The 8492-nt window shown below is 47.7% G+C and overlaps 1 pseudogene; it reads right to left on the reverse strand.

The window, feature by feature from the left end:
* Positions 1–8165, reverse strand: part of LOC132832954 (uncharacterized) — a 44560-nt pseudogene extending 36395 nt beyond the window's left edge.
* Positions 8166–8492: the final 327 nt, after the last annotated feature.

Raw genomic sequence — 8492 nt, forward strand, 5'->3', positions numbered from 1 at the left:
TCACTCCCAACACCCACGCACAGCCCCACAGCAATATCCTCAACAACTTCCAAAGGTACAACACCTGCCAATTTACCTCTTCCCTCCTTAGTATCCAGGGTCCAACACCCACAAGGTGAGTAGCACTTTCACAATGTCGTGTCCTTCATTAACTGCTCACAATGTGGTCTCCTCTGTATTGGGGAAACAAGTCATCTGTGTTCTACTTGAAAAGAAAGGACCCTGAGCTTCCAGTCGCCTACCACTTTAACACACCTTCTTGTTCTCTGGGAAACGTCTCTGTCTCAGGCTTGCTGCAGAGCTCCACTGAAGCTCAGTGCAGGCTGGAATAACAACACCTCATTTTCCACATCTGTACTCTGCAATTCTTTGGATTCAATTTCAAGTCCAATAATTCTAGGACCAGAGCTCTACCATGAAATAGACCACTACCCCAAATATCACTGCCATTACACTCTGACTATTATTAGGCATTAACAGTCTCCATCACCAGGTATTCACTCTCCTAACCTAATCATTATCTACTCTTTTGTCTTTCTAACTATTCTTCTCTCTCTTTGGGGTCGATCCCAACCTATCATTTCCTGCTTAGCTCCTTCCCTTTGTACCTTCTGCATATAAACTGACTTTTCCCAGCTACTATCAGTTTTGAGGAAAGATCACTCAATCTGAAAGTTTAACTCTGATTTCTCTCCACAGACCTGCTGAGCTTTTCAAACAATTTCTGTTTTTGTTTCTCTCACAACCCCCATGAGATATGTGTCTTTTAACACTGGCTCTTTAATGTCTACATGCCTTCCTGATATTATGATAAAAACTGTTCCTCCAATGTCACTCCAGATGCAGCCAGCCCAGTCTCCTCTCGAAATCCTGTCTCCTTGCTCAATTCCTCTGGTTAGACAGAACCCTTCACTGCTCTGACACACAGGGCTGATGGCTTCAGACACTTACCCAAATGGACCCACAGAAAGTACAATGTTTCCAGGGAGAGTCTCCCAGAATTAACAACTAGTGATGTGAAGATGTAAACTGGAGCCTTAGAGACCCTGCACATCTGAATCTATCATTAGGAAAATGAATACACATGTTTACCTGGGTGAATGGTGTGTATCATTTCTCTCCAGACAGTGTACTGAAAAGGGCCAGTGAACTGTCCGAGAGACAGAGAGCCATCAGCAGCTAAGAGTTGCATGTCCTCATCGCTAATCCTGTAAACATTAAACAGATGACACGATAACCTCTGCTTTCTTCAAACATTTATGAAAACATTTAAATATTCAAGCTTTCCGCATTTTTCATGTTTGAGTCCCTGGGTTAGAAGGTGAAATGTTCATCTTATTTTTGTAAGGGATCCAACAAGAATTTGACAATGCACAGGCAAGGATCGGAAATGTCCAGGTCCAGAGAAAGGCCCATGTCCTGACAACAGAATAGTAACTGAGACATCACACACCATGGAGATGATGTACATTTCCCCATCCCCTTGCTGTATTCTAAACAGAGCTTGTGGAACAGAGGCAAAGAACCGGAAACATCTAAAAGCTGCACGTCCATCTGTGTAATACAACCTTCAGAGAGTCCTACTCCTCGACTTCTGGCCTTCTGACCATCTCTGATTTTAGTCTCTCCCCCCATTGGAGGTTGGACCTTTAGCTGCTGAGATCCTCGGCTCTGGAATTCCATTCCCCCCCCAGACCCTCCATCTCTCTTTCTTCCTTTAAGATCAGCTAAAACCCACAGCAATCATCTGGATTAATAGTTCAGTGACACTTTTCTACACTTTCCAACTCTCCTGAAAAATACCTCAGAACATTAGATTGTACTATTAAAGATCATTTTTACTTTTTCATTTATTGTACCTTTTATAAAGGCTACGGTGAGAGTTAGTATTGTAAAAGGTGAAACAAAAATTATTCGCCCTTAAAACTCTGACAGTCTCAGGTTGGTCAGGAGCCATGCAGGGACAGGGATGGCTATTCCCTGGAAAAATGGGCCGTGTGTCTCTCACAGGATCGGGGGAAGGTCACATTCAGGCAAACAGCCCAAATTGGGGCAGTGATCACTTCCAGCCTGAAAACCAGGCTGTATTTACAGGCAACTTGTTATTGTTTACAATGTTGTAGAACAGGTTTATAAAATCTAATACTGTTTAAAACGTGTGACAATCTTCTTCTTATAAAAACAATCATGTGTGAATCATTACTGGAGTTACTGTTATCTGATGAATCACCCTTTGAAGCGGTGACAATAACCAGGAAATAACCCCATAATAACCCGTCCCTGAGTTACTGAGCAAACTGTGCAGAGTTTCAGTAAAGAGCATGTCCTACCTTCTCTTCCGACAAGCTTCCTCCTGAAAGAAATGAATCACAAACAGTGAGGATGGCAGTAACAGATTTCAGGAGGAGACAGACAGGCTGCTGAAATGAACAGACACAACACAGAAGTGTATGGCGATACATTTTAGAAGAAAGATTGAGGAGAGGGTAAAATAAACTGGAACTAACCATGAAGGTGGTAAAAACAATGACTGCAGATACTGGAAACTAGATTTTGGATTAGTGGTGCTGGAAGAGCACAGCAGTTCAGGCAGCATCCGAGAAACAGTAAATTGATGTTTCGGGCAAAAGCCCTTCATCAGGAATACAGGCAGAGAGTCTGAAGGGTGCAGAGATAAGTGAGAGGAGGGTGGGGGTGGGGAGAAAGTAGCATAGAGTACAATAGGTGAGTGGGGGAGGCAGGTGGAGTGGATAGGTAGAAAAGAAGATAGGCAGGTAGGACAAGTCATGGGGACTGTGCTGAGCTGGAAGTTTGGAAATAGGGTGAGGTGGGGGAAGGGGAAATGAGGAAACTGTTGAAGTCCACATTGATGCCCTGAGGTTGAAGTGTTCCAAGGCGGAAGATGAGGCGTTCTTCCTCCAGGCGTCTGGTGGTGAGGGAGCGGCGGTGAAGGAGGTCCAGGACCTCCATGTCTTCGGCAGAGTGGGAGGGGGAGTTGAAATGTTGGGCCATATGGCGGTGTGGTTGATTGGTGCGGGTGTCCCAGAGCTGTTCCCTAAAGCGCTCTGCTAGGAGGCATCCAGTCTCTCCAGTGTAGAGGAGACCGCATCGGGAGCAAATCAAAAACAGCAGCAACAGTTCTTCTTCAATATCCTCTGCTCCACGCTTGCAGCAATGTGCCAGCACCTAACCTCTCTACTGTCAGCCCTGCCTCAGCTGAGGGTCACACTCTGTCAGAATTGCAAATGACCCACTCTGTACTACATCCTCAGGTGAATTCATAATCTCAACAAACAGTATTTCAACTCCATCTCAAACATCAAAAACTGTAAGTACAACAAACTATTATCTGCCCACCTCCATAACCAGCACTCCTCAAATATTCCAGTAGATTCCCCCGGCCTCTGGAACTGCTCGGATGCCATCAGCCATGCGGCTGGTGCAGCTGCCCCCCCGCTGATTGATGATGTCATGTCCGCCCCCATCATGGCCACTCCCACAGTCACTTCCGCCCCTCACAATTCCCATGAAATCACTTCCGCCCCTCACATCATCACAGTTATCACATGCTCAGTGACTTCCGCCACCCCCCCTACTGCCATGTTTGCCACCACTTCTCTCCCCACCAACGCTGCTCACTTGCATTCTGCTGACATCCCCCCCACAGATCCCACTGTCACTATCCCCACCCCCCAGAACCCTGAGGGGAACACCACCCCTGGTCATGACTCCACCCCCATTCCCCCAACACTACACCCACTCCAGTTACAGGCTCCACCCCCCTCCCAACTCCACATATACACCAGATCCCAGCTCCCAGCCCTGCCAAGTTTTCACCATCCCTCCAGACCTTTGCCTCACTGAGAACGAGTGATCAGTCCTCAGCAAAGGACTCACCTTCATCCCCCACCATCCACACATCAATGAATTTAATACATGCTGTGACATCGAACACTTCTTCCGCCGCCTCCGCGCTTACTTTCACAATCAGGACTCCCGCCCACCTTCCGAGGACCCCTTCACCCACCTCCAACACACTGCAGCCACCTGGACACCCTGCGATGGTCAGTTACCCACCCACGACCTCTTCATTTCCAACTGCCGCCAAGACATTAACCGCCTCAACCTGTCTATCCCCCTCCCCCACTCCAACCTCTCACCCTTACAACGTGCAGCCCTCTAATTCCTTTGCTCCATTCCCAACGTCACCATCAAGCCAGCAGGTAAAGTGGGCATAGTATTGGTCTGGCAACTGACCTCTACACCACTCAAGCCAAATGCCAACTCGAGGACACCTCTTCCTACCACCCCTTCCACCATGACCCCACCCCCCCCATCACCAAACCATCATCTCCTAGACCACACAGAACTACATCACCTCAAGAGATCTCTCACCCACAGCTTCCAACCTCATAGTCCGGGAATCCCACACTGCCCGGTTTACCTCCTTCCCAAGATCCACAAGCCTGACCACCCTGGCCGACCCATTGTCTCAGCATGTTCCTGCCCCAATGAACTCATTTCTACCTACCTCGACACTGCGCTATCCCCCCCAGTCTAGGAACTCCCCACATACATTCGAGACACCACCCACGCCCTCCACCTGCTCCAAGACTTCTGTTTCCCCAGCCCCCAATGCCTCATCTTCACCATGAATATCCAATCTATCTATACCTCCATTCGCCATGACCAGGGCCTCCAAGCGCTCTGTTTCTTCCTCTCCCAATGTCCCCAACAGTACCCTTCCACTGACACTCTCATTTATTTGACCGAACTGGTCCTCACCCTTAACAATTTCTCCTTCAAATCCTCCCACTTCCTCCAGACCAAAGGGATAGCCATGGGCAACCATATGAACCCCAGCTATGCCTGTCTCTTTATTGGCTATGTAGAACAGTCGATCTTCCGTAATTACACTGGCACCACTCCCATCTCTTCCTCTGTTACATTGATGACTGCATTGGCGCCACCTCGTGCTCTCACGAGGAGGTTGAGCAATTCATCAACTTCACCAATACATTCCACCCTAACCTTAAATTTACCTGGACCATTTCTGACACCTCCTTCCCCTTCCTGGACCTCTCTATCTCCATTAATGATGACCGACTTGATACCAACATTTTTTACAAACCTGACTCCCACAGCTACTTGGATTACACCTCTTCCCACCCTACCTCCTGCAAAAATGCCATCCCATATTCCCAATTCCTCCGCCTCCGCCATATCTGCTCCCAGGAAGACCAGTTCCACCACAGAACACATCAGATTGCCTCCTTCTTTAGAGACCGCAATTTCCCTTCACATGTGGTTAAAGATGCCCTCCAATGCGTCTCGTCCACATCCCGCACCTCCACCCTCAGACCCCACTCCTCCAACTGTAACAAGGACAGAACGTCCCTGGTGCTCACCTTCCACCCTACCAACCTTTGCACAAACCAAATCATCCACCGACATTTCCGACACCTCCAAACAGACCCCACCACCATTAATATATTTCCCTCCCCACCCACCCCTTTCCGCCTTCTGCAAAGACCGTTACCTCTGTGACTACCTGGTCAGGTCTACACCCCCCTTCAACACACCCTCCCATCCTGGCACCTTCCCCTGCCACCGCAGGAATTGCAAAACCTGCACCCACACCTCCTCCCCCACCTCCATCCAATGCCCTAAAGGAGCCTTCCACGTCCTTCAAAGTTTTGCCTGCACATCATGAATATCATTTATTGTATCTGTTGCTCCTGATGTGGTCTCCTCTACATTGGGGAAACTGGATGCCTCCTAGCAGATCACTTTAGAGAACATCTCTGGGACACCCGTACCAATCAACCACACCACCCTATGGCCCAACATTTCAACTCTGCTGAGGACATGGAAGTCCTGGGCCTCCTTCACTGCCACTCCCTCACCACTGGATGCCTGGAGGAAGAATGCTTCATCTTCCGCCTCAGAACACTTCAACCCCAGGGCATCAATGTGGACTTCAACAGTTTCCTCATTTCCCCTTCCCCCACCTCACCCTAGTTCCAAACTTCCAGCTCAGCACAGTCCCCATGACTTGTCCTACCTCCCGATCTTCTTTTCTACCTATCTACTCCACCTCCTCCCCACCTATCACCTTCATCCCCTCCCCCACTCACCTATTGTACTCTATGCTACTTTCTCCCCACCCCCATCTCACTTATCTCTCCACCCTTCATGCTCTCTGCCTGTATTCCTGATGAAGGGCTTTTGCCCGAAACATCGATTTTCCTGCTCCTCGGATGCTGCCTGAACTGCTGTGCTCTTCCAGCACCACTGATCCAGAATCTGGAACTGAGCATCAGTCCCGCTCACGGACACAGTGACTCTCACACTCCCACCGTACCAGATACACCCACACTCTCTCCACATGGAACTGAAACTGGATTACAATGGGTGTTCCATGAGGTAATTAAAATTGGGGAACACGGAATAATAACAAAACAAATAAAAACATCCAACCCATTCTCGGGAGAATGTCGGCGTTCCTGAGAATCTGCAGAGAGTGTGGCAGCGGCTACAAAAAAAAAGGAAATTACTGGAAAATCTCAGCAGGTTTGGAAGAATCTGTGGAAAGAAATCAGAGTGAACGTTTCGGGAGCATTGACCCTTCTTCAGTGCCTACAGCAGAAAGCCAGTGTACTTCCATGTAAACCTGTTGGACTATAACCTGGTGTTGTGTGATTTTTAACTTTGAACAGCAGAACCGTCCGGACAGTCACAAGGTCAGTTCACTTTGTTACACCACATTCCATATTATTTTTACAGTTGTCATCATGTCCGAAATCTGTCTGAAATAACCTGTAATATCTTCCCTCACCTTCAGAAACATCAATTCGTCTTCTTGCTCCATCTGTTTCTGCAACTTTGAGAGTTCCTCCTCAATAGAATTTAAACTCTCCTGAATCTCTCGAAGGTTTTTCTCCATTGGTTCTACAATCCTCTCCTCTTCTTCCCTGAGATCTCTGAGTAAACGCTGCTCTTTCTCAGTGAGAATCTGGTGCATTTTAGTGAACTCGGATGTGATGTGGGTCTGCAGACTGCTCGCCTGTTCCTACCAAATGAAATGTGAAACCTCATTAATGTCCCGCGGTAAAGGGAACAAAACTAACCGAGATCCCAGAAAATCAGCACAGGGAGAGCTCACCCTCACTTCGGAAATCTTCCGTATCTGGGTCAGTACCGTTTGTTGAACCGCCGATTTCTTCTCTGTGAGAGAATCTAAGGAAGATTTCAGCTTATCCTGTAATTGAAAAATAAATTGAAAAGTTAGATGTGTTAGGTCAGGTGTGGGATCAGGGTTATGTGATGAAACGCGCAGTTTATAAAATATCCTCTCTTTTTACCTTGTAGATTTCAACAGCCTCATCGATCGGCAGGAAGCGGTGCTCTCTGTGTTCCCGTGAATCTCTACAAATCAGACAGATCAATTTCCTGTCAGTTTCACAAAACAGCTCCAGTTTTCTCTGATGTTCCTCACAGTGAGGTTTATTTTCCTTCTCTTTCGGATCCAGCTTTAATTTTCGAGCCTCCTCGGCCAGATTTGCTAAGGCCCGATTTACCCTGAGGTTTCTTTCCGGAAACCCCTCTCTACATTCCGGGCAGGAGTTTATCTCCTTCTTTTCCCAACTCTGGGTGATACAGGAGCGGCAGAAGTTGTGTCCACATTCCAGTGTAACCGGATCGATGAAGAAATCCAGACAAATGGGACAAATTACCTCCTCGGACAGTCTCAGGAGCTGCTGTCTGGAAGCCATGATCAATCTCAGCACTTCCTGATTCAAACTGTCCCCAATCTCACTGTTCCTCCGCAGGTAAACACGTTCAGGTCATCGATTTCCCGATGAATTTTACTGCAAACAATTATTACTTTCCACTTTATTCTCCCGATATTCTGACAGAGACGAAACGAAATATTCATATATTGAAGAAAAAAACGCAACTCGAACAGGGAGAGGGAGCCGGGAGGGTGAAGACCCACAGAGTGCTGTTCCTTGGGGAGGGGCAGAGAGAGAGAGAGAGAGACAGAGAGGGGGCGGGGTGAAGATGGGCGGGGAGCGAGTTTTCCCTGAATTTTGCTGAACTCACTGCCTACTACAAATCCTCTGGTGCAGCCCGGTGTAAGATCCAGATCACTGAGCTGGGTTGTGTGAGTGACTGCACCCGCTCACCCTCAAACACAAAGTATTAGATATCGAGATAATGAGATGACAGATACGGAGGCAGTCTTTCTGGGGATCCGATCTGTAAGACTCTTACATTTAAGTATCGTCTTTCACGACACTAAGATTTATCAAGGTAACAATCACACAACACCAGGGTGTAGTCCAACAGGTTTATCAGGAAGGACAGGCTTTCGCTGCTCCTTCGTCAGGGAGCGAGTGGGGCAGGATCACAGGACACAATTTTTTTGAATAAGATGAAAATGTCACACAAATGTTGCGATGTATTGAACAAACCGAGATTGCTGTTAA

Source organism: Hemiscyllium ocellatum, chromosome 35 (genome assembly GCF_020745735.1).
Source record: "Hemiscyllium ocellatum isolate sHemOce1 chromosome 35, sHemOce1.pat.X.cur, whole genome shotgun sequence".
Lineage (NCBI taxonomy): Eukaryota > Metazoa > Chordata > Chondrichthyes > Orectolobiformes > Hemiscylliidae > Hemiscyllium > Hemiscyllium ocellatum.